Here is a 25842-nt window from a genome sequence, read left to right as displayed (position 1 = left end):
AAGTTTCCAAATTTGCAGAGCCAAAAGCCACCTTTTCATGCTGGTCTCCCTCTGGAGCCACACAGAATAAGAATGCTCTTCATTCCACGTGGGGCCTTGGGTCTTAGAACACAGCCACAGATTCCTCCTTTCTTCTTTTCTGCAGGCGCCACATACCCAGGCCACACAGAACTACACAGACCACAGAGCTGGGAGGCCCATGGCTCCCAAAGTCAGGCTATGAACCTGGCTGAAGTGGCCGCACCAGAATCACCTAGGGGCCTTAGAAAAATCACAGAGAGACCAAGTCAGTAGAGTTAAGCCCAGGAGTCTGTGTTTTTTTAAAGGCTACCAAGTGATTCCAGCCAGGAGCTAAGTAAAGTAACCTATTATTTTAAAGAAAGGAAACTGAAGCCCACAGAGGGATGTAACTATTTCAAAATCACACGGCCATATTCAAGCCAACTCATGTCTGGAAGAGCCTACTTCGGTGTTGATATTTCTAAGTCAGGAAACTGACATGAGGCTGTAGGTTATAATGCAAAGGTAAGGGCAGGAATATGTAATCCATACAAGAAGAGATGCAATTAATCAGCAAGTCACATGGGAAAATGTTTAATCCCAATATCTACAAAAATGCAATCAAAACAATGTAGAGCATTTTACAGCCATCAAATTTAAGACTAGCAATACTCAACCTTGGTGAGGTTATCATGAAATTGGTTCATTTGCACATTGCTTATAACAATTTAAATTGATATAATGCTTTGCAAACCAATGCAACGTGACAAATTAAGAGCCTCAGGCTGGGTCCCATAGAGACATCTACTCAGTGCCATGTACATCAGGCATTAGAAATGCAGGTATGAATAAGACTTGCTCAATGTCTTCAAAAAAACTCACTGAACACAGAAAGAGACAGAAGTGAAGGCATGTTTTAATACTAAAGGTAAGGCTGGGCATGGTGACTTATGCCTGTGATCCCAGCACTTTGGGAGGCTGAGGTGGGAAGATCACTTGAAACCAGGAATTTGAGACCTCAGACTGAGCAACATAGTGATACCCTGTCTCTGCAAAAAAAAATTAAAAATTTGCCAGGCATCATGGCATGCATCTGTAGTAGTTCTAGCTAGTTGGGAGGCTTAGGTAGGAAGATGGCTTGAGTATGGGAGGTCTAGGCTGCAATGAGCTATGAATGCGTCATCACGTTCTGGCCTGGATGACAGAGTGAGACCCTGTCTCATAAAAAAGCAAAAAAACACAACCACACTAAAGGTGAGTAGTAAGCATGGGAGGTCATGAGACTAACTAAGGTGGGGCTGTTAGCCCTCCCTTGGAGGTTTAGAAAAAAGATTCCTAGAAAGGCTGACAATCGAGCTGAATCTGGAAGAATAAGCAAGTTAACGAGGTGAAGAAAGTTGAGAACAGCATTCCAGGCAGTGGGAACAACCTCAGCAAACTCCTGGAAGCTTGCAAGAGTTTTCAGTATTCAGGAAATCAGAGGAAAGTCCAGGGTTACAGGAGACACAGAGGCAGTTGGGCTCAGATTGTAGAGGGCTTTCTGTGTTCTGCTGAGTCTAGGCTTTGTCTTCGTATAAATCACAAGGAGTCATTGTAGTGTGATCAGCAAGGGAATGACATGAGCAAATGTGAGCCTTGGAATGGTTTCTTTGGCTGCAGCATAGAGGAGGACAGCAGAGAGACAAGAGCAGACAGGGAGGCCAGTTAATAGAACATGGCCACAGTCTAAGCAGAGATGGACAATGGAAGCCCACTAAGTAGTGATAGTGGGGAGGAGAGGAAGAGATAGCTGGGAGAGAAGGAAGGAATATGCTCTTCTGGATAGTCTCATTACCCAGTCACCAGAAGTCAGTAACTCTTTGATTATGGAGGTTTAAGGAAGAGATAAGAATTGAAAACAATCTCAGAGGAAGAGCTGGAAACTGACTTAGCCAGGGGTCAGTAAGGCTCTGACTGTAGTTGAGCACAATGTTGCAGCTCAGGGGAGCTGCATGAGTGGTGGCCCAGGAAAGGGGGACATCCCACTTGCATCAGCCTCCCAGGCAGTGGCCCAGGGAAGAGGACATCCTTCCCGTATGAGCCTCCTAGGCGACAGCTAGCTGCTGTGGGGGAGAGTAGAGCCCAGGGAGCGAGGACCAGGAAGGGGTCACAGGTTGCATTTCCCAGGAAGCACTCTGAGATGGTGATTAGAGTGCAGGAGGTTCGCTTGAGTGTGTTCGCTGGATCAATGCCTACGGAAGAGAGGGGAAGGAAGAAAGCAGGATTGGGCAGAGGGAGGAGTTCGGCCGCAGCCTTGATGGAGGCCTCAGCCAAGCTTACAGTAGACTCTGAAACTACTATGGCCATTCAGAGTTGTTCCAGGTTGGAGAGCCAGGTTTAGTCCTTTATATCCTCCCACCAGTCATGGTGGTGACCCAGAAAGGGGCACGTGGCCTGGGTGAGGTGGCTGTCTTCCACAAAGGCAATCCCTGTAGAGCTACCAATAGGCAACATCACCAGCAGCTGGGGAACCATGTCCTTCATTTATGAGGAGGGATCTGGGTGGCCACTGTAGCATCTACCACAGAAGAATGTGGTCTGATCACAGGGGGCTGGGCCAGGCCCCCAGCAAGGGAATTGGAAACCAGAGAAAAAGCCCAGGTATAAGGTAAAGCCACACGGTGGGGATTGTCTGGCCATGGAGCAGTCAAGGCTTCCTAAAGCTCTGTAAGTCACAAGCTAAGGGTAGCCGGACTCCTTCAGACCCATGGGATTACATCAAAGCCCAATAGACTATTATCCTCAGACATGGCAGACTGAGGGCCAGGCCAGGGTCCCTGGCAGGAAGCTGGGAACAGGAAGGGGTAGCACTGAGTCATACTATATCCACAATAGCCAAAAACCTGGAAACGACCTGCCTGTCCAACATGAGGGAGTGGTGGAGTAAATCATGGTTGAGTAAACCATTCAAATAACTGTTCTATAGCCATTAAAATAATAAGGTGGCTTTTCTATGACATGAAACAGAGGATACTTTAAGCAGAGAAAAGCACAGGAAATACCCAGCTTATCAGTGTAACTGTAAATGTGAGCTCTGCATATGGATGGACAATTGGCAGCATACACAGAAAATAAAATCATTGATTTTTATGATTGAGGGAACATGGCAGTTTTTAACTCCTGTTATCATCATTCGTAATAAATACTTTTTTCCAGTCTTGGCCATCTCTCAACAGAGGAAGCTACGGATGCTTTCATGTTGGTGTGTGGCTGGATATATCTCATTTCACACTTACCATGACAGCTGCATGCTGCCCACCAGGCAGTCAGACCTCCAAGCCTGCTCAGATATTGCTCAGGGGAAGCTATTAGCTATGTCTATGAGCAAAAGGGGTTCAAAAGTTGGCAATGAGGAAAATATTTTTAGTAGGGAAGAAAAGAAAGTTTTATGCCTCCCACACCTAACTGGTAGGTGGGATGTTAAACAGGGCAAGTTTAGATCAATATTTAAGGAAAGTCTTTGCCATAACAACTGATGGGCTATTTCCAGAGGAGTGAGCCATTACGTTTGAGCAAGTGCTAAAAGCTCATTGGTCGGGGATGCTATAGTAGAGCTTCAGGGAATCAAAGACACTAGTCAGGAGATTTTCTAGATGATGATTAAAATTATTCAAAATTTAACTCAAAAAAGGTCAACTAGGGACCAGCTGGCTGGGTCAGCTCTTCATGGATTCCTAGAGGCACAAGTGAGATGGTCCAGGGTAGTCCACAGAGAAGGGCCATTGAGAGCTCTCTCCTCAAGCACCCATCTTGCTGTGGTCAGCTAATCCATATCTGTGCTGCAAAACAATCCAGACCTTCTAAAGCCTGAGTCATTCAAGAAGCCACAAACTTCCTTCTCTTCTGATGCTCAGGAGTTTCTGAAAGCACCATGAAGAAAAACCACAAGGTTAACCCAATGGCTCTTAATTTCAACCATTTTTTTCTTAAGATACTTTTTTTTACATTTATTTTAAAACCATGGTCAATGGCGTTTATATACAGGCTTATAATGGAGTTGCATTACAAATAATCAAGTAGCCCTAAACCCCATTTAACACATTAAGTTGGCTTTGAATCTGTCCACGATGCCCAGAGGTGTTCCTTTGTAGCTTTTCTGAAGCCATTCAGCAAACATTTAGTGAACTCCTTGTGTGCCAGGAACTGTGGTAGGCATTGGAGACCCAGAGATGAACTAAGCCAGGAACAACTAGCCCGATGGCTAGACTGGTTAAGAGAAAGAGAAAGAGAGAGAGAGAGAGAAAAAAAATGCTTAGAGTAAAATCATGGCTCATAAACTAAGAACCATGTGGGGTGAGCATCAAGTGTCAGAATTACCAAAGAGGAAATAGAGCATGATCTGTGGGGTTTCAAAATTCTTCAGAGAGAGGTGCCGTCTCACCTGGAAAGGGAAGGTTAGTAGAATTGCTCCAGATGGAGAAGGTGGCACAGGCGCGACAGGAGCTGCTATTTTTAGGGAAAGAAGAGAAAGGTGAACTCTCCCAAGGTGGCAGTAGGTTAAGGTGCATAAGCCTGGAGAGGTAAGGAGGGTTCGGATCATGAAAGATTTTGTATGCCAAGCCTAAGAGTTTCCATTTTATCCTGAGAGTCATTGGGAGACACAGGGGTTTTCAAGCAAGGATCTGATGGAATTTGTGGTTTTTACTTTAATCTGTCTGAGGCAGTAAGAGGATGGACCAGAGGAAAGAGGAATAAATGGTAGGAAATTATAACTATGTGTCATAATTTAATCTGTCTCATTTAATCCCCACATCATCACCATGATTACCTGTCCTTCACTTGATGGATAACCCCCTGTGACATATATCAAGATGGGGAAAAGAAAGATTCCATGATATCGTTGAAAGAGCACAAAGTCTGAATATGGCAATTCCTCAAGGATCTAGAACTAGAAATACCATTTGGCCCAGCGATCCCATTACTGTGTACATAACCAAAGGATTATAAATCATTCTATGATAAAGACCCATGCACATGTATGTTTATTGCGGCACTATTCACAATAGCAAAGACTTGGAACCAACCCAAATGTCCATCAATGATAGACTGGATTAAGAAAATGTGGCACATATATACCATGGAATACTAGGCAGCCATAAAAAAGGATGAGTTCATGTCCTTTGCAGGGACATGGGTGAAGCTGGAAACCATCATTCTAAGCAAACTATCACAAGGATAGAAAACCAAACGCTGCATGTTCTCACTCATAGGTGGGAGTTGAACAGCGAGAACACATGGACACAGGGCAGGGAACATCACACACCGGGGCCTGTTGGGGAATGGGGGGCTGGGGGAGGGATAGCATTAGGAGAAATACCTAATGTAAATGACGAATTGATGGGTGCAGCAAACCAACATGTATGTGGTTTGTATTCTCCAGATGGAGAAGGTGGCACAGGAACGACAGGAGCTGCTGTTTTTAGGGAAAGAAGAGAAAGGTGAAACCTCCAAGGTGGCAGTAGGTTGGTTGTGCCAACCAACCAATGGCACATGTATACCTATGTAACAAACCTGCACATTGTGCACATGTACCCTAGAACATAAAGTATAATTCAAGAAAAAAAAAAGAGCACACGGTCTGAAAGTAGATACCCCCGATTAGAATTATGTTTCCTTTCCTGACCAGCTGTGCAACCTTGGAAAAGCCACCTAACCTCTCTGATTCCTAGCTCTCCCAACTATAAGGAAAAGACAAGCGTCTCCCAGGGATGCCGTGAAGACCTTGAGACAGAGATGTGAGGACTCTTGGGAAATCACAGAGCTCAGTGAAAATGCAATTCCTCCATCTGGAGGTAAACCCAGATTTGGATTCCATTTTTGCATTGTATTAAGAGAGTCTCAATAATGTATCTTTAGACAAAATAGTGCCGCATAAAAGAAAATGTCTTTCTGTATTTACCTGTGTTCCCAGGCAATGGAGGTTGCGCCAAACCACACACTGCCACTAGAGGGAGCTCATCCTTTAGCATCAAAGAAGTCATTTCAGCTCAAACTCTCAAAACAGAGGTCCTCTGTTAGGGGAGACAGAAAGCTGAAAAAGGTCAGTTGGTTGGTTTCTTGAGGGGTGTGTTTGTGTGCGCGCGCGCATGTGTGAGTGTGTGTGTATGCTAGGGTATCCTAATCATTGTTCACCATCAGTCCCAGAGTAAAACGTCTGCAATTAGACTACCGTTCAATCCCAGCGCCTCCATTTCCTAGTGTATTAATTTGGACAAGTGACTTCATTTCTCTGAGCTTAAGTTTCTTCATCAGTAAAATGGTGAAACTCATGGCTGCCCTGTGGCGATGATTTTATGAGATATTAATATTAGACATAGAGAGCCCAGTGAGTACCTAGCACAGCATAGGAATCCAGCAGATTTTAGAACCCCTTCATTTTCCCATCTTGTAAATACAACAATAATTTGGAAATGTATTTAAGTGAAATTGAAAGGCAAAGTAAACAGAGCAGAAAGAGGCACAAAGGGATGCTGAATGTGCTTGGTGTGAGACATGGACATTCCTCGTTCTCGCATCTGTTTAGTGAAGGCATCCGTGTATGTGGACACCGTTTTATAAGCCCCATGGCTAGACTAGGCAGTCATGAACAGATGGGCAGCCAGGAGTAACTGCAAAATGAAGTGGGCATATGGACCGCAAACTATGGCTCCCTCTCCTTCTGTTGGAGCCATTCCTCTCAATTCTGGAGTTGTTACCCTGAAGTGGGAGGGGGGAAATGTTATTTAATGGATTTCATGTCACTCTTACATTTCTAAAATCACTATATTCATTCTGCCTTGTATTTCCACAGAGCCACCTTCTCTCAGTGTTCCAGCAAGTAGCTCTCACAAAGGCTGTGCCAAAACCATGCCAACGCAACTGGTAGAAAAAGAAGATTTGGGTCAAACAACCAAGTTGCCTTGACCAAATTCCAAATATCAGATGGGTGAGTTTTCCTCTCTGAATTAACCATTGCTTGACTAAACTAACATGGTCAACTGGATCCTTTGATTTCTCTTAAAGGCAAAGGGAAGAGAGAATTCACATGTGTTAAGCACCATTGTGCACCAGGCTCTGTGCCAGGCACTTTGCCAACTCTCACATGACGATCACAACACAAAAAGGGGGAGGTACCTATATTAGCTTTACCGAAGAGGTGCCTATGGCTCAGAGAGGTTGAGTAACTTGCCTGAGGTCACACAGCTAAGAGCGTGAGAGAGACAACTCTGGAGCTCTCACTAGATACCAAAGTCTGAGTTTTTCCAATACATACTAAATACAATAAAAGTCTTTTTGAAAGCTCCCTCTAAAATGTCCTTGTGTGCTGCGCTCAATTTTTGGATTTCTACCCTCTCAATTTCCAAGTCTGTCCTCAGTTTTCCTTATTATAAAACTTTCTATTTAATCCACCCTCAAAGGTTCTTACCCTATTTATTCACTGTAACAATGCCCACAAAAGATAAGAAGAGTTTGTTTTATAAGCAGAGAAACTGTCTCTTGGAGTGACTTACCTAAGGCCAGTCTGTTGGCAAGTAAAAATTCTGACATAGAAAAACTACTTTCTCTCATGCAGAGATTCTGCCTCTAGACAGAGCTGGAAGAGTTCCACAGTGTCTCAACCTCTAAATGTATAGATCTAGATCCCAGGAGTCCAGCTTCAAATTAAAGCATCATCCTTAATGCTGTCTTCAACTTTCATCTCAGTACTGATTAAACAAGTCTTGAATTAGTCACCTCATCTCCATCTCCACTGCCAATGCCCAGGTCAGGCCTGGATCCCTGCAAAGGTCAGCCACCTGCTGACCCCATCTCTAGTCTTAACTCATCAGCCCAACACTTAACTGTCAATAGAGGGTTGGGTTCTGTTTAAATAAAATAATTCCATCAAGTTGCATGCCTGATGAAAAAGTTACAATGACCCCTCCTTCTCATCTCCAATGAAAGCCAGAATCCCTTAATCTGCAAAAGGCCCCCTTTATATTCTGACACAGGCTACCTCCCTAGTCACATCAATTTCACCCAACCCCCACTCCCCCACAGCTTCTTAACAAGGTAATTTAGTATTTTGGCTATAGCTAATACTAATCCATCCTTCACTTCTTCCTTTTAGTAATGAAATTCTTGAGTATTAGCTGAGTACGAGGGCTCCCTTGCAGCTGGATATGACCATGTGACTCGGTACGGGACAATGGGATGCAGGGATAGTAATGTGTGCTACTTCTGGGTTTTTGTTTTGTTTTGTTTTCATTAAAAGGAAGCTTGCTTTCCACTTTCTATTCTTTCTCAAGGGTGAGAAAATGTACATGTTGATAATAAGCCAGCTTTGACCCAGGATGATGATGACAACATTCAGGAGCTTGGGTCCCTAAGGGTTTGTGGAGTATAACACTGTTTGTTTGGTTTGGGCTTCTCTGGAGATAAGGATTCCAATGCATTTATTTCAGAGGTGATTCCAGGAAACAGCAGGAGGGGAGTGGGGAAGTGAAACAGAGAAGATAAGAAAACCAATGATACATTACCAAGCCAGCTACCACTATGGGCAGCTGGATCTCAACCAAAATGGGAAAACTGGAGGAATGTGTTGAATGTGACTCTAAGCTGTCCTGCCCTGGGGGTAAGGGGGAGCTGAGGTACTTATATATACCAACACCTGCAAACGTTGATTGAGGGATATTGGAGGAAGGGGCCATTTATTCCCTGGCACCATAAGCCTGCTGCACCACGAGGCAGAGTGCTCTGGTGTCAGGGAGAGCCCTCAGGCAGGCACAGGTGCTAGAAGGTGGAAGTAGGCCTGGGTGCATAGAAATGGTGAATGTTGGGGTGATTTAGGAGGGGTACAGGTGTGTCTGTTACACCAACCCAACTCTCCATCCCTTCATCCTAGCTTGGACTTTTATGAAATAAAGAAACCTTTGGGAGGCCGAGGCGGGTGGATCACGAGGTCAGGAGATCGAGACCATCCTGGCTAACACGGTGAAACCCCGTCTCTACTAAAAATACAAAAAATTAGCTGGGCGTGGTGGCGGGCGCCTGTAGTCCCAGCTACTCAGGAGGCTGAGGCAGGAGAATGGTGCGAACCCGGGAGGCAGAGCTTGCAGTGAGCCGAGATGGCGCCACTGCACTCCAGCCTGGGCGAAAGAGCGAGACTCCGTCTCAAAAAAAAAAAAAAAAAGAAAGAAATAAACCTTCTGTTTTAAGCCACTGTTACTTCGTCTCTGTTAACCAACCTAGCTTATACAATGATGTGAGACTGCTTGCATTCAAAGACCATCTCTGTCACTCACTAGATACAGGCGACTGATCTTACTGAGCCTCAATTCTTCTTCTGGAAAATTGGTATACTTGTTCACTGGGCTGTTTTTAAGGGTACCTGGGGTGACACTAGCAAAGTACCCTGGCAGAGAGTGAGCAAGCTGCTATTCCTGTTTCTCTTCTAGGAGCCCTTTTCCAACACTGCTCTTAAATTTGCCTTGATAGTCCACATACTCTTCAGGACTGGTCCCTACACAGGCAGAACATGATGGAGGTCCCAGAACAGAGCCCAAGAGTGTCTTTAGCAAAGTTTCAATCACAAGGGTGTTACCCCAGAATTAAAAAAAAAGAAATAGGACCTGTAGCTAGAGCCAAAGGTCAATGCCAGGAAAGGGCAGCCAACTAGGAAGAAAATGACCAAAAGAAAGACAAGACCATGGGGAAGCCAGCAGAGCAAGGGGGCAATACTGGCATTTCTCGAGTGTTCAGCAGGGGATCCCTAGGATGGCAGTGCTTCTCTGGCCCAAGCATTCAGCCAGGCCAGGCAGCAGGAAGCCAGTGCCCCATAAGTGTTTGTGAATGAGCAGGCAGGTGGTCCTGGCAATAGCCTGGCTCCATTCCCAGCTCTGCTCAGTTGGAAACACAGAAAGCAGCTCCCCTAGCACGCACTGTTGATGTCTGCAGACAGCTAGGGCTCATTTCCTCCCTAGTTTCCCTGCCCAATTCCCCAGAGAACAGGTCCCCAAGGTTGAGTAGCGGCAACTCCTTCCTTTCGAACACTGCTCAATGAGAAGAATGAATCATTAACAATTGCAGTGGGTTGCCCTAGGTAAATATCTGTTGACTCCTGATGGATAGCAAGTGCTCACTCATGAGGATTAGTTGAAATTGAACTGAGGAGAATATTGCTTTAACTGTCACTCTCCACCCGAGCTGTCACACATACAGAACTGGTCTTTAATATTAATTATTCAGTCAGTGTACATGGAGCGCTTTCCTGGGCCAGGCTCCAAATTAGCCCAGGGTCTCAGAGACAAGGAGAACTTGACTAAGTCATGTCTGGCTGGGGAGAAACAGAGCAACCAAATGACTTTAAGTGTGAGATCAGTGATTTTTAATCATTGACTGATCCGAATTACCTGAGTCTATAAATATGCCACTTCTCGGGCCCCATTCCCAGCGACTTAATCTAGGACCTGCATTTTTTTTTAAATAGACATTTTAGGACAGTTTTAAATTTACAGGAAAATTGAGATGATAGTTTGGAGAGTTTCAATATATATCCTCACTCAGTCTCCCCTATTCTTAACATCTTACATCAGAATAGTACATGTGTTAAAATTTATGAACAAATATTGATACATTTTTATGTGTTTTTTTCTATTCCAGGATCCCATTCAGGATACCACATTACACGTAATTGTCATATCTCCTTAGGCTCCTCTTGGCTGTGACATTTCCTCAGATTCTCCTTGTTTTTGGTGACCTTGACAGTTTTGAGGTATATTAGTCAAGTATTTCATAGGATGTCCCTCTGGTGGAATTGATCTCATGTTTTTCTCATGATTGCACTGTGGTTATGGGTTTTGGGCAGGAAAACCACAGAGGTAAAATATCATTTCCATCACATCATATAAAGGGTATACAGTATCAACAGGGTTTATCACTGTTGATATTGATGTTGATCAACTGACTCAGGTAGTATTTGTCAGTTTTCTCCAATGAAGGGCATTTTTTTAAATCTAGTTCCATACTGTCCTCTTTGGAAGGAAGTCACTGCATACAGCCCACATGAATGGAGTAGAAAGTTATGCCTTCCCCTTCTTGAGGGCAGAGAATCTACATAAATTATTCAGAATTCTTCCACATGGGAAATTTACATCTTCTCTTCATTTATTTATTTATTCAATCATTTTTATGTCAGCATAGATTATTGGCTATTTATTTTACACTTTAGGTTAAAATCCAATACACTTTACTTTGTTGCACAAATTGTTCCAATGTTGCCATTGGGTTGGCTCCTGTTTCCCTTTAATATACCCTTAATCAATTCAGGTTTTCATTTGTTCCATTTTGAGCACTTTCTTACTTTCAGGCACTACAGGATGTCTTATGCTCATTTTATATTTTTTCTATTCCACTCCTAAAATACTTTTCGGCAAGGAGTGCTGATTTCTTTTATTAGAGAATAGTTTTAGAAACCAAGATCTGGGTGCTAGGTGCAGTGCCTGTAATTTATGTAACTCCTTACTTGAAAATAATTTCAAACCTAGAAAAGTTGCAAAATAGCACAAAGAACACCCATTTATTCTTTATCCAGATTCATATCCTGATAATATTTTGTGTCACCTGCTATATCATTTGCTCTCTGTACATAATTTTTCTAAAACATTTGAGAAATCATGGCTCTTTATCTCTAAGCACTTCAGTGTGTAGCTGCTAAAAAGAATAGGCGTGCTCTCTTCAAACCAGAGTTACCGATTTTTGTCAGTTTAACATAGATATAATTATTTACCATTCACTTTTCAATTTTATTAATAGACTTTATATCCTGTATTGATTTTTTTCTTCCAGTACAGAACCCAGTCTAAGCTTGGGTATTGCACTTAGTTGTCATGTCTTTTTAGTCTCCCTTAATCTGAAATAGGTCATTGGCCTTGCTTTATCTTTTATGAGAGTCACATTTTTTGTTTTTTTGGTTTTGTTTTATTTTTGTTTTTGAAATGGAGTTTCACTGTGTCTCCCAGGCTGGAGTGCAGTGGCGCAATGTCGGCTCACCACAACCTCTGCCTCCTAGGTTCAAGAAATTCTCCTGCCTCAGCCTCTCAAGTAGCTGGGATTACAGGCATGTGCCACCATGCCCAGCTAATTTTTATATTTTTAGTAGGGATGGGGTTTCATCATGTTGGCCAGGCTGGTCTTGAACTCCTGACCTCGAATGATCCACTCACCTTGGCCTCCCAAATTGCTGGGATTTGAGGTGTGAGCCACCATGCCTGGCAAACATTCACAGTTTTTGAAGAATACCATCCACTTTTAAAAATAGACAGTTCCTCATTTGGAGTTTTCTGATTGCCAAGCTAATAAAACTACATAGTGTAAGGCCACAGTCCCCAAGTCTGTCCTCCCATCTGATACCAACTGCAAATTCAGGGAGTTCCCAAAATCCCTTGAAGTTTCAATAATTTGCTAGAAGAACTCACTTTAAGCTATTATACCCATGGTTACAGTTTATTACAGGGAAAAATATAGATTAAAATAAGCCAAAGGAAGAGATGCCATAGAGCAAAGTCTTGGAGGGTTCCAAATGTGAAGTTTCTGTTTCCCTCTCCATGGAGTTAGCATGCATTACCCTCCAAGTATTTGTGTGTGACAATACACTCAAGTGTTAGTGAGAAAAGCTCACTCAAGCCTCAGTGCTCAGAGTTTTCTTAGGGGTTCCATCACATAGACATGATTGATTGATTAATTGCCCCAGGGTTGGACTCAGTCTCTAGGTCTACCAATATCATGTGACCCAAAGCCCTTGCCATATTCACATGGTTGGTCTTTCTGGCATGGCCAGCCCTACCTTAAGACTGCAGGCGTGGCCAGCTCCCATCCTGAACAAAAACGCTGCAACAGATATAACACAGGTTACTTCCCAGAAGCTGAGGGTACAAGGTCAAATTCTTTATTATACACTGATATTTTTCATGAGTAGATCCAGATTATGCATTTCCAGCTGTGATACCATATGATGTATGTCCGTCTCAAAGTATCATGTCTCAAGGCCTGCACGGTCTGTCTGCCCCTCATTGATGATGTTAAATATAAACACCGTTGGCCAGGCGCGGTGGCTCATACCTGCAATCCCAGCACTTTGGGAGGCTGAGGTGGGTGGATAATGAGGTCAAGAGATTGAGACCATCCTGGCCAACATGGTGAAACCCCATCTCTATTAAAAATACAAAAAATTAGCTGGGCATGGTGACACATGCCTGTAGTCCCAGCTACTCAGGAGGCTGAGGCAGGAGAATCACTTGAACCCGGGTGGGAGGTTGTAGTGAGCCGAGATGGCACCACTGCATTCCAGCCTGGTGAAGGAGCGAGACTCTGTCTCAAAACAAAACAAAACAAAACAAAAAACACTGTCAAGGTATTGTCCACACTCTCCACTGTATAGAAACTATATTTTTCCTTGCTTCTAATATACCATTTATTAAAATGTAGTAACAATACAAGATCAAGCAAATGTCCTGATCTTAATCAAAATTCCCCTAAATTTAGCAACTATTGATATGTCTGACCCAAACCAGTCTTTACTATGATGGTTGCAAAACGTTGCTGTTCTATCTCCAGCATTCCCTTCAACTTACCAGTCAGCACTTGTCGTCTGCCATAAACAAGGAGAGACTGCAGTTTTAATCAGCATCCCCCAGTGATTACGATGCAGAAGGTCTCCTCGACATTCTCTGAGAAACATTCCAATAAGCCAATCTAACATAGAAACATAAAAACTACAGTAAGTTTTATCTTAGTGGATGAGGAGGCATTCATCTGTAGAGAAACTCAAACCCTTCGTTTTTTTGCAGAATACAATCAAGTCCTTCATAATATTTACTCCCTTGCTATTCAAAGTGATTCAGTAGCAGCAGCCCTTAGAAGCTTGTTAGACATGCAAAATCTGAGAGCTTACCACTGACTCAATCAGAATCTGCATTCTGCCAAAATTTCCAGATGGTTTGCCAGCACATTAAATTTTTGAAAACACTAGCCTGTGGGACCCCCTCCAGGCCCTGACTTCCCACCTCAGGCCATATCATCCACAGAAAGCCAAATTCAAGCCATATTGAACCATGTACACTCTCCCAAAGGCCACATATTCCCTTTAGCCTCCAAATAGCCTTTGTACAGACTAGTCCTTTACCTGGAATGCCCTTGACCTACCCCACACCACAACACTTTGAATGTTTGTTTCCTGTTTGGCCATCTGGACTCACCTGGAATCATTTCCTCCAGTCTTTCCTGGCTCCACCAACCACGTTAGAAGCCACTGCATGTGCTTCCAAGACATCCCCAACTTCTATTCTCCCAGCACTCATCCACTGTACAATAACTACCCATTTTCCTATCTTTCTCCCCACTTAAGATTGCAAGCAATTTGAGGGCAGGGACTGTGTCTTATTCATTACTGTATCTCCAGCACTGAACAAAGTCCTGAGTCCTAATGGGCACTAGCAAAATTTGTTTAAATAAATAATAGAAATGTGTTTAGTTATAATAACATTTATTTAGTGTTGACTACGTGCTTGCACAGGTCCGTGTGAGATACACACACTAATTATGCAGATATAATTATTACGCCCATTTTGCAGATGAGAACACTGAGGAACAGAGAAGTCTTGTGACTGAACCAAGATTACACAGCAAGTAGGTGCTGGAGCTGGGATTTGAAACTAGGCAGTCTGACTCCAGAGTTTGCAAGTTTCATACACTTTGTTTCCTGACACAAAACTATAGTGAGAGAAAAGCAAGCTGGTTTTTCTCTCAGTTATCACTGTGGGTGAGTATGATGTGGCAACCTGACCCTCATACCCAAAGAACCTAAATTTAAAGGCCTATCACCCAGCTGGGGACAACGTGCCATTATTGCTGGCAAGGTACCTGTGACATGGGCATCCCCTGAGTGCTGAACTTGCAAAGCCCAAAAGAGAGAAGAAAGGAAGTTCAAGTGAGCTTTTCAAGTGAACCGGACAAGCCCCCCACACTCTGGCACAGTCTTTAGAACAGGTACATGTCTTCCAGTCGGGTACATCTTAAAGGGTAAAATGCTCAAGAAAGTTTGTCATAAAGAAACAGACACATTTACAAGGAAATGTATTCTAAAATGAACCTGTTCATTGTTTCCATACAGGTATTAAGTTCCTATCACTATTAGCCAGGCATTTTGTAGGTACCAGTGATACTGAGATAAAAGAACCAGACATGGCCCTGCCCTCAAAGGACTTACAGTCTGATGGGTGTCCATAATAACTCATAGGCTATACTGGAATGAAAACTGAAGAGAATAATGTCTTCTGGCAAGAACACATGTTTTAGTGTGATGCAGTGGCAAGAGTTGAGCCTGGTCTCTTACTGGTAGTGTAAACTCAGGAACGTCATTTCAGTTCATTTGCTTCTTTACAGATGCTAATAATGCCTTCCTCACAGGCTTGCAAATCATTCCTTTACTCAACAAACATTAACTGGATGTCTGCTATGTGCAGGGACTGGGACAGAAACACAAAGGATAAGTCTCTGTCCTTCAGGATTTTATCACAGGGGAGGTAGACATATAATTTACTGTGAAATTCCCTGGTCTATTCAGCACACAGTAGGTATGCACAAGAAGTATTTGTTAGTTAAATGTAAATAGAAACATCTTAGGCTAGGTGTTAAATGTATGACAGGTGCAGATCGTTTATTCATTCAAAATTGTTTATTGAGCACCTGCTGTGTGCCAACCACTATACTAGATGAAAGGGATACAGCAGTGGACAAAACAAAGACTCCATGGGATCTTCACCCCGATGGAGTTTATTGGAGGAAAATAGATAACAGGCAAATGTGTGAATTAATATGTAATTTAATATTAAATAGTATTAGGTGCTAAGAACAATAGAGCAGAATAAGGAATCAGAGAATGTCAGGGATGGTGGCTGTTGGACCACAGGGTATGTTGTGCTTGCACTGTGGAAATAAACAATGCTGACATCTCAGGAGCATAACCTAAGTTTACATCTTGCTCTTAAAAAGCGTGCTGGGGGTTTAAACTAGGAGGGTTGAATGGCTGATTGCTGCTCAGCCTTCTGGACTGAGCTTAGAACTCATTTACTCTAGTCTTTCTGATTCTGCCAACCCAGTTAGAAGCCCCTGCTGTGTGCTCCCACAGAATGCTACTTGGGGTTCACAGATTTACAATGCTGCCCCCTCTGTAAGCTAAAAATGATAGTAATATCTTTCTCATAAAGTTGTGGGGAGAACTCAAGGAGATAATGCATGTAAAACACTCAATAAATGTCAGTTATTATGTATATATGTAAAGATTATTATTCAGAATCCTACTGCAGCTAGGAAAGCATTAGCAGAAAGCTTGAGAAAATGTAAAATGACAGGCAGTTATTCCAGCTGTGACCAGAAGGGAAAAGGAAGACAGAAGGAAACTTTATAAGTACTAACCATGTGGTAGACACTCTTAGACCCTTTAAATTCTTTGTTTCATTCACTTCTCATAATCTTCTCTGAGGAGTGAATTGGGCACTATTGTCTTCATTTTTCAGAGACTGAGTTTGAAAAAAGTTCAGTAACTTGCTCAACTCACATAGCTCCTAAGTAGTATGCTTTTCCTGACTGTAAAACCCCTTTCTCTTTCTATTACAGCAAAAGTGTTTCTGCATGTTACCAATATTCTTGCTGTTGTTCTCCATACTAAAGTTAATCATTAATCTCTGAAAAAAAGCATACCCAAAGTCAACTATGCAGATCCAACAGCAATCCATGTCAGGTGTAAGAGTGATTCTTGTTAATGAGGTTTTTAAGAAAACCACAGCATTTAATAGCAACATATTGAGGCAAATTCCCCAAACTCTGAGAGCCTTTATTTGCTTACCTGCAAAACGGTGATAATAATGCCCCACTAAATTAATGACCAGTGGCCAGTCATTATTAACATCTAAAACACCAGCCCACTAAATTGCTATAAAGATTAAATGAGATTATATACGAGAAATCACCCAGCATAGTGCCTGTTTTTCCATCTGAATCTTAAAAATCAGCCTTACTGGAATAGGTTGAGAATCCCTTAATGTCGGAAACTATTGAAATGATAATCCAACTTCTAATAGTCATGGTTTCTTTTGTAGATATGAGAAAATATTTCTTTGAGCAAATTCTTTCAGGGAATTAAAAAAGCAAAGGAGTTCATCTTTCTTTTTCTAGGTTAAGAATAAACAGGAAGACTATAGAGACTGAATTAACTCATAACCCAATATTCTAAATGTCTTAAATTGACCTACAGAGGAAAGTGTTTTGCTTTTGCTTTCTGTGAGTGGATGTGCAAAAAAAATTGCAAACACTGGATTTGTTAATATATATGTTGAATGTGTTCACTTTTAAAATCTACTGTTATTTGGGGTTAAGGAAGGAATCCTAATACAGGTACCAAAAATATCTCACAAATGTACAAAATCAGTGCTTTCCAATGTTGCCTGATAAGAATCATTCACTGGGGAAGGTTTGTTTGTTCTAAGTGGGAGCAAGAAATCTGTATTTTCATAAGTGCTCCCTGTTATTCTTAAGATCAAGCAAATTTGGAAAACACTATTCAAACCCAGCTTGCAAACTTAAAGATGTTTCACCTCCTAGTGAGTTTACTAATTTTGATCTCAAATATTTTTGGCCAACACAATTACCAAGTCATTAAACAATCCCCTAACGTGACTGACTATTTACTTTCTTGAAAATAAAGTACAGTAAGTCTTCAATTAACATTGTCAATAGGTTCTTAGAAATTGCAACGTTAAGTAAAACGATGTATAATGAGACCAATTTTATTATAGGCTAATTGATAAAAACCAGAGTTAAGTTTTCATGGCATATTGCTGGTCACAAAAACATCACCAAACTTCTAAATAACAACCCAGAACACTTCTAATGTTAAACACTGAAATAAATGTGAGCTGTACATACATTTAAGAAAGGTTATTAAAAACTAGTAAGGTAATTATATACCCACTGACGCCAACTCACAATCACAGGTGGCCAGCTCAGGAACTAGCCCTGGACAGAAGACCATCCCACACTCATGCACACACCCAACACTCACACTGACACACCAATTCATCTGACATGCACATCTTTAGTATGTGTGAAGAGACCAGAGTACCCACAGAAAACCCACGTAGTCATGGAGAGAACGTGAAAGCTCCACACAGACAGTGGCCCCAGCCAAAAATCGAGGTTATTTTCAATCATTATAACAAAATGATGTTGAATAAAACAACCTTATACAAGCACCTACTGTACTGCTATAACTACTTTTTTAAAAGAGAGTATTGCTACAAATTGAAACCTGAAGAAAGAGTATTCTGATCACCTTAGAAGGGAAAATCCCACTTTGTGTAGGGAAGAGAAAGTGCCCATTGAGTCTGTTTGGCCAGATCATTTAAATCAGGCCCTACCTAATATCCAGGGAAGCGTATTGCACTTTAGCAATTCCTGTTATTGAGAATTATTACAGAACTGAAGAGAAGCTATCAGCAAGAGCAGAGTAGAAGGGGGTTACAGAAGGTGAAGAAAATATGAACAATAAAATGAAATTAGGTCAATGACCATTTATGGCTGGGTGCAGTGGCTCACGCATGTAATCCCAGCACTTTGGGAGGCCAAAGCAGGAGGATCGTTTGAGCCCAGGAGTTCAAGGCTGCAGTGAGCTATGATCATGCCACTGCACTCCAGCTTGGGAGAGAGAGGTGCCCCTGTCTTTGAAAAAAAAAAAAAACCTACCATTTTATATAATACCATAGGGTTTACAGAGCCCTTTTACGAACATCTTCTCACTTAACCTTCAGACCAACTCTCCAAGGTAAATTACCCCCATTTTACTGACAAGAAGATAAAGGCTGAAGCTAATTATCGAATTGTCAGTGGACATTCAGTTTTTCAGATTCTAGGTTTCTGGCTCTTTTCAACATATAAAGCTGCTTCAACAAAGGTACAGAGGGAAGGAAATTCTGGGATGGAATGGACTAAAATGGAATGAAGAGGGCAATTGTTATGAATCAAAAAGAAAAAATATGTAAGCATATAGGTAATAGAAAAGGATGAAGACTCTTGAGTAGGCTGGGTATGGCAACTCATGCCTGTAACCCCAGCACTTTGAGAGGCTGAGGTGTGCAATCACCTGAGGTCAGGAGTTCAAGACCAGCCTGGCCAACATGGCAAAACCCCATCTCTACTAAAAATACAAAAATTAGCTGGGCATGTTAGTGCATGCCTGTAATCCCAGCTATTCAGGAGGCTGAGACACAAGAATCCCTTGAACCCGGGAGGTGGAGATTACAGTGAGCCGAGATCACGCCTCTGCACTCCAGCCTGGGTGAAAAAGCAACACTCTGTCTCAAAAAAAGTAAAAATAAAAAATAAGACTCTTGAGTAGAAATCAAAGGAAAGAACATTAGAGAGTTCAGAAAGATACAGTCATTATCAAAAACAGCACAGAGGTTCCTACCATATGATCCAGCAATCCCACTACTGGGTAAATACCCAAAGAAAGTAAAATCAGTGTGTTGAAGAGATATCTGCACTCCTATGTTTATTGCAGAAAAATTCACAATGGCCAAGATATGGAAGCAAACTAAGTGTTCATCAATGGATGAATGGATAAAGTAAATGTAGTATATATACACAATGGAATACTATTCAGCCATAAAAAGGAATGAAATCCTGTCATTGGAGACAATTTGGATGAACCTGAAGGAGATTATATTACATGAAATAAGACAGGCACAGAAAACAAATGATCTCATTCATATGTGGAATCTAAAAAAGTTGATCTCATAGAAGAAGCGAATAGAATGGTGGTTACCAGAGGCTGAGGTGGTTATGAGGGAGGAGGGGATGGGGAGATGTTGGTCAAAGGTTACGTAATTATAGTTAGGAATAAATTTCAAGAGACCTATTGTATAAAAAGGTGACTATAGTTAATAATACATTGTATTCTTGAAAAATGTGGAGAGTGGCTGTTATATGATCTCACCACAAAAATGATAACTATGTGAGGTAATGTATTTGTTAATTAGCTAAATTTAACCATTCCACCACTACATATATATATATACACACACTTACACACAGTTCAAAGCTTATGTAGTACATGATTTAAAAAATATTATCTGTCAACTTAAAAAAAGAGTTCAAAAAGGAAAAATGATCAACAACAGCAAATCAAATCAACCTCATAAATTTATAAAGCTGGGCTAGAGGGAGAGCTTACTGGGGCAACCCCACAGAAAGACTCTTAGCCATGGAGAGAATATTACCATTATTCCTCACCAGGGACCTGCCCTAAGAGCTGCAAGGGGTACAGCACCCTCCAGAGTCACTACAGGGTTATTTAACTAAATGTGGTGCCTGGAGATGGGAAGACCATAAATCAGAAACAGACACCCAGGGCTGTTGGGGTGGGGAGCCTGAGGTACCTCCTCCAGGTTCTCCCCTCTAGTGCCCCCATCCCCACACCCACCCCAGCCACAGTCCTGTCCAGACCTCTTCATCTCTTCCCGTTTGCTTGGTTGGTTTCCCTGCCTCCAGCCTCTCAGACTATCAACAAAGTGCTACTTTAAATTGCAACTCGAGAGCCCAACCTTATTGCTCCAGTAAAAGACTTTCAGCAACTCACATTGTGCCTGAGATGTGGTTAAGTGTGTCGCAGTTTGTAACACCAGTGCTAGAGTCAGATTGCCTGGGTTCAAAGCCCAGGTCTTTTTCTCACTAGCTGTGGGAATTCAAGAAAGTTACTATCCTCTCTGAGCTTTCTTTGTGTTAGACAGAGAGAGAGAGAGAGAGAGACAGACAGACAGAATATGAGAATGAATGATAATAACAATAGCACCTGCTTCACAATCTATAATGGAGCACTTAGTACAATGCCTGGCAAAGAGTAGGTGATCAGTAAGTGGTGGCCGGTCATTATGAACATCTAAAACAACAGCCATGGAGATATAATGATTGTTCATACATCCCATCCTTTGCTGGAAATTGTACAGAATGCACTCCCAACCATGCAAGAGGACTTCAGGTCTCCATTCACTGGCTGTTCATTCATTTTCGATAGCCTACTATGTGCCAGAAACTGTAGTCAGTGCTGGGGAATCTGGATTTTTTAAATATGCTCCACAGGTGATTCTTATCAGGTAACTTTGAAAAGCACTGATTTTGTATATGTGAGAGAGAAGTGGTGAATAATTCCCCTCAGAGCTTATGTTCCAATAAAGCGGACTGAGCCCTCCTGCCCAAGACTTTAGACTTCAGTCAATTCAGGCTGGTCACTTAAAATGAGAGCCTCTAACAGTGAAATCCGTGGGCCAAGAATCAGAGTAGGCTAGTGTGGAGGATGAGAGATGAAGCAGCAGCCCAGAGGGGCAGAGGAGCCCTTGAGATCCAGCTGATCTCTAGCCTCCATGGTCCTGAGAAACCCCTGCATCCTTATAACAAGTTATTCCCCAGGTATAAGAAAGGTCCAATACATTTATGTTTAGATACCCCCAACCAGAAAAAGATCAATGCGTGGATTCAGGGATGACCACAGGTGGGAACCAAGCTCAATGTATTACATAAATGAACATTCTGATAGCCCTGTAACTATGTCAAAAATGTCATCTGTTAATCCCAAGAACAATTATAGCAGTTGGAGCTTTCAAGTCCATTTTACACATGTCAAGACTGAGGCTAACAGAGGCAGAGCAGAAATTTGAACCCAAGTATATCTGGCCCCAAACTTGTGTTTTAGCATTGTACCTTTTACTATACAAAGACAGAGGTCATCGCCCTCCTTCAGCAGCTGAAGCGAGCGTGACTCCATGCCTCCCTTGCCTACTTAGAGTATTTTCATTTGCACCTACTCAATTCCAGGCACTGTCTCTAGCTACTGGGGTTGTGAAAATGAATCGGACACAGATTATGATCACAGAATTGCTGGGCTGCAGGGATGTCCGACCTATGATGACAATCTAAAATCTCAGTGCTGTATATCATATGGCTGCCATGGTCCCATAAGGGCCTGGCAGGTTCTTCATCCTGGGATCAGGGATCTGAATGCTTTTATCGTGTAGTTCTACTGTTTCAGAGACCTTCACTTCCTGCTGCTCAGACAAGGAAGCAGCCAGTAATATTGTAGAAAAATTGTAACTACCAAGCCTAGATGTGACAAACATCATTTCCCACCACAGTTTTCCCTGGAAGAGCACATGCAATTGTAACCATCCAGCCAGGCTCTGCTAGAGAAAACAAAGTTGGTGTCCTGTTTCCTAAGAGGTGAGTAGGCTGCAATGTCCTTTCTGCCCTTGACGGTCAATTTATGCAACCAGAGCAGTGAAGTTCTGTACCCACAAGAGACAGGGAGGGCTGGACAAACTCACCTCTGGGTCAAGCTGAAGCCCGCCTTGGCCAAAGCATTTTGCCCTCATCAGACTCCTGCCCGCAGAGCCCCAGTGACAGCTAGAGTGGACACCTCTCAGTGCCCTTCCTTGCCTTCACGCTTTTAGTGTGCCCTGACTTCCTCAGACAGGTGCAGCCACTGAAGAATAGGGCTGTTAATCTTCAAGATGAGAGCAACAGAGAGAAGGGCAGCCTCAGTGCAAAGGCTCCTGACTCATTCACAGCCAGGACTAATAACGATAACTGTACTGCCCCACGCTTAAAAGATAAGGCTGTGGTCCTCATCTCTAGCAGATTATTGAAAGCCTCTGCTTTCCTACCCTCAACCTCCCTTCTGTACGCTTACCTCCTCTACCAGATTCCCAGCACCTGAGTATTAAACAGCATCATAGAAGCAGATTTCCCAAACTTGACTACTGACAGGAAGCTGGAAGCCTTGCTTGCTAAATTTGTAGACTATCAGGCTTCTGCCCTAAAAATTCTCTGACCAAGAGCCCAGCAATCTGTATTTTCTGAGAGTTCCAAGTAATTCTTACCCTCGAAAAAGGTTGAAAAACACTGATGTGATGCATGTGGCCATGAAAAATAATTTCTGCATGTTCCCTAGCTTGAAATTATGTCATTTTTAACACTATTGCCTTAGAGTTCTGTTAACAACTGATATCTGTGCATTACTTAACAGTGACTTCATTCAAGTCTTACAATCACCATAGGGGCTAAGTGGAAACTAGGCCTGGAGAAAGTTGGTGACTTGTCCAAACTTGTCCAGGAGGAAATGATAACGTTTAGATCAAGCCGAGGCTTTCTGACTCCAAAGCAGGCAGAGCATACTAAAAAAAGCTGTGAAGCTTCTCTGAAATCTCCTCCACCTGGGCCACGTGGAGAGGGGCGAGCAAAGACACAGCTGGGAAGATGGGCTAAGAGGCTGGGTGAAAACAGGTGTGACACTGAGTTCTTCTTGTTGGGGTCATGGGAGACTGGAGCACTGGGGGTTACCAAGGAGGTCCCAGGACTTGGATTGTAACTACACAGGGTGGCTTGGAAATTATTAAAGGTCAAAGAAGGCAAGGATCCAAGTCCACGTCAGTCAGCCAAACTATCAATGACCCCTCCCCCTTAACCAGGCTCTTGGTCTCTGCCGTGTCTACCTTACTTCTGGGTATGAGGGCTTGTGTTTCTAATGGTGTACCTTTACCGAAGCTGCTGCAGCTCTCTCCTTCTGAGTGCTCTTTCTCTTTTGTTTTTTATTTTTATAGCTTCAGGGGGAACAAGTGCAGTTTTGTTACATGGATATATCGCATAAAGGTGAAGTCTGGGCTTTTAGTGTGGCCATCACCTGAATAGTGCTCATTGTACCCATTAAGTACTTTCTCATCCCTCATTCTCTCCCAACCTCCCCCCCCCTTTCAAGTCTCTAGTGTATATTATTTCACCCTCTGTGTCCATGTATACACATTATTTAGCTCCCACATGTCATTGAGAACATGCAGTATTTTACTGTTTCCGAATTATTCCACTTAAGATAATGGCCTCTACTTCCACCCATGTTGCTGCAAAAGATATGATTTCATTCTTTTTTGTGGTTGAGTAGTGTTCCACTGTATACACGTGCAACATTTTTAAATCCAATCACTTATCGATGGACATTTGGGGTGATTTTATATCTTTCCTATTATGAATAGTGCTGCAATAAAATATGGGTACAGGTATATTTTTGACAGAATAATGTATTTTCCTTTGGATAGATAGCCAGTAGTGGAATTTCTAGATCAAATGGTAGTTTTATTTTTAATTCTTTGAGAAATCTGCATACTGTTTTCCATAGAGGTTGTACTAATTTACATTCCCACCAACAGTGAATAAGCATTTTTTTTTTAGATCCTCGCCAACATCTGTTATTTTTTGACTTTTAATAATAGCCAGCTCACTGGTATAAGATGGTATCTAATTATGGTTTTCATTTGCATTTCTCTAATGATCAGTGGTGGTGTGCATTTTTTTCATACGCTTGTTGGCAATTTGTATGTCTTAAAATGTCTGTTCATGTCCTTTGCCCATTTTTAATGGGGTTATTTATTGTTTTTTATTGTTGTTGTTGGTTTGAGTTCCCTGTAGATTCTGGATATTAGTCCTTTGTTGGATGCTTAGTTTGCAAATATGTTCTCCCATTCTGTAGGTTGTTTGTTCACTCTGTCGACTGTTTCTTTTGCTGTGCAGAGCTCTTGAGTGTAAGTCTCATTTGTCTATTTTTGTTGTTGTTCCATTTTTTTTGAGTTCTTAGTCATGAATTCTTTGCCTATGCCAATATCCAGAAGAGATTTTCCTAGGTTTTCTTCCAGTATTTTCATAGTTTCAGGTCTTATATTTAACTCTTTAATCCATATTGAGTTAATTTTTGTATATGGTGAGAAATAGGAGTTCAGTTTCACTCTTGGGCATATGGCTATCCAATTTTCCCAGCAGCATTTATTGAATAGGGTATCCTTTCCCCAGTGTATGTTTTTGTCAACTTTGTCAAAGATCAGTTGGCTGTAGGTATGTAGCTTCATTTGTGTTCTCCAACCTGTTTCATTGATCTATTTGTCTATTTTTGTACCAGTACCACACTATTTTGGTTGCTATAGCCTGGTAGTATAATTTGAAGTTAAGTAATGTCATGCCTCCCACTTCATTCATTTTGCTTAGGCTTGATTTGGCTATTTGGGGTCTTCTTTGTTACATATGAATTTTAGTTTTATTTTTTCTAAATTTGTGAAAAATGAGGTTGTTACTTTTATAGAGAAAGCGTTGAATCTGTAGATTGCTTTGGACAATGTGGTTTTTTTAACAATATTGATTCTTCTGATCCATGAGCATGGTACTTTTTTCCATTTTTTTGTATGTCATCTATAAATACTTTTATCCGTGTTTTGTAGTTTTCCTCATAGAGACCTTTCACCTCCTTGGTTAAATATATTCCTAGGTATTTTGTTGTTTTTGTGGCTATTATAAATGAGATTGAGTTCTTCATTTGGTTCTCAGCTTGTTATTGGTGTATAGAAATGCTAATGGTTTTTGCACATGAATTTTGTATCCTGAAATTTTACTGAATTCATTTATCAAATCTAGGAGTCTTTTGGCAGAGTCTTTAGGGTTTTCTCGGTATAAGGTCATATCATCAGCAAACAGAGATAATTTGACTTCCTCTTTTCCAGTTTGAATACCTTTTATTTCTGTCTCTTGCCTGATTGTTCTGGCTAGGACTTCCAGTACTATGTTGAGTAGGAGTGTTGAAAGCTGGCATCCTCGCCTTGTTCCAGTTCTTACAGGGAATGTTTTCAACTTTTCCCCCATTCAGTACTATGTTTACTGTGGGTTTGTCATGTATGCCTTTTATTATTGTGAGGTATGTTACTC

This window comes from Gorilla gorilla, chromosome 13, assembly GCF_029281585.2.
Source record: "Gorilla gorilla gorilla isolate KB3781 chromosome 13, NHGRI_mGorGor1-v2.1_pri, whole genome shotgun sequence".
In the NCBI taxonomy this organism is placed as follows: domain Eukaryota; kingdom Metazoa; phylum Chordata; class Mammalia; order Primates; family Hominidae; genus Gorilla; species Gorilla gorilla.
The sequence above is the reverse complement of the archived record's forward strand: the minus strand, read 5'-3'. Positions refer to the sequence as shown.